The following is a 548-nucleotide window of genomic DNA, read 5'->3' as shown; positions in this document are numbered from 1 at the left end:
CAACCCCTCCCCCCCTCCCAAATCCACCCCCCTTCTCTTTCCCACTTGTTCCTTTTCCAGACAAAAGCATCTCTTCCCCTTGTGCAAGACAAACAGAAAGCCCCAAAAACCAGGTGATGCTCTCGCCCAGAGCAACTCGAGACCCCCCAACTTCTCCCCGAGCATCCTTGAAAAGAAATAAACGGAAATTCAAATAAAAGTTAAAGGAAAAACGGTGGGACAGCGGTCTTTTGGCCGTGCCCCCCCGGCCCCCCAGCCAGGTGCGTACTCACTTCGCGGCCCAGGTACAAGCCACCCTCAACAATAGAGGCGCGTTGTTTTTTTCCCTCTGTGCCAAGCACAAGGCTGGAGCCAATTTAGATATGCTATAAATTAAGAGGTTGCCATGGTTACTGCCCTCCCATTGGCCGCATCCCGGGTGACGCGGCTCGCGACGTCACCAAATCTGAATAAGGATGCGCGAATTACTAAGGCGGGGGACAAAGCTGGCGATGGGGACAGCATGAGAGTGGCGACGCGGCGGCGGCGGAGCACAGCGAGGCACCGGG

This window comes from Corvus brachyrhynchos, unplaced genomic scaffold (assembly GCF_000691975.1).
Source record: "Corvus brachyrhynchos isolate BGI_N302 unplaced genomic scaffold, ASM69197v1 scaffold19, whole genome shotgun sequence".
Classification (NCBI taxonomy): Eukaryota; Metazoa; Chordata; class Aves; order Passeriformes; family Corvidae; genus Corvus; species Corvus brachyrhynchos.
This window is presented reverse-complemented; position numbering follows the sequence as displayed.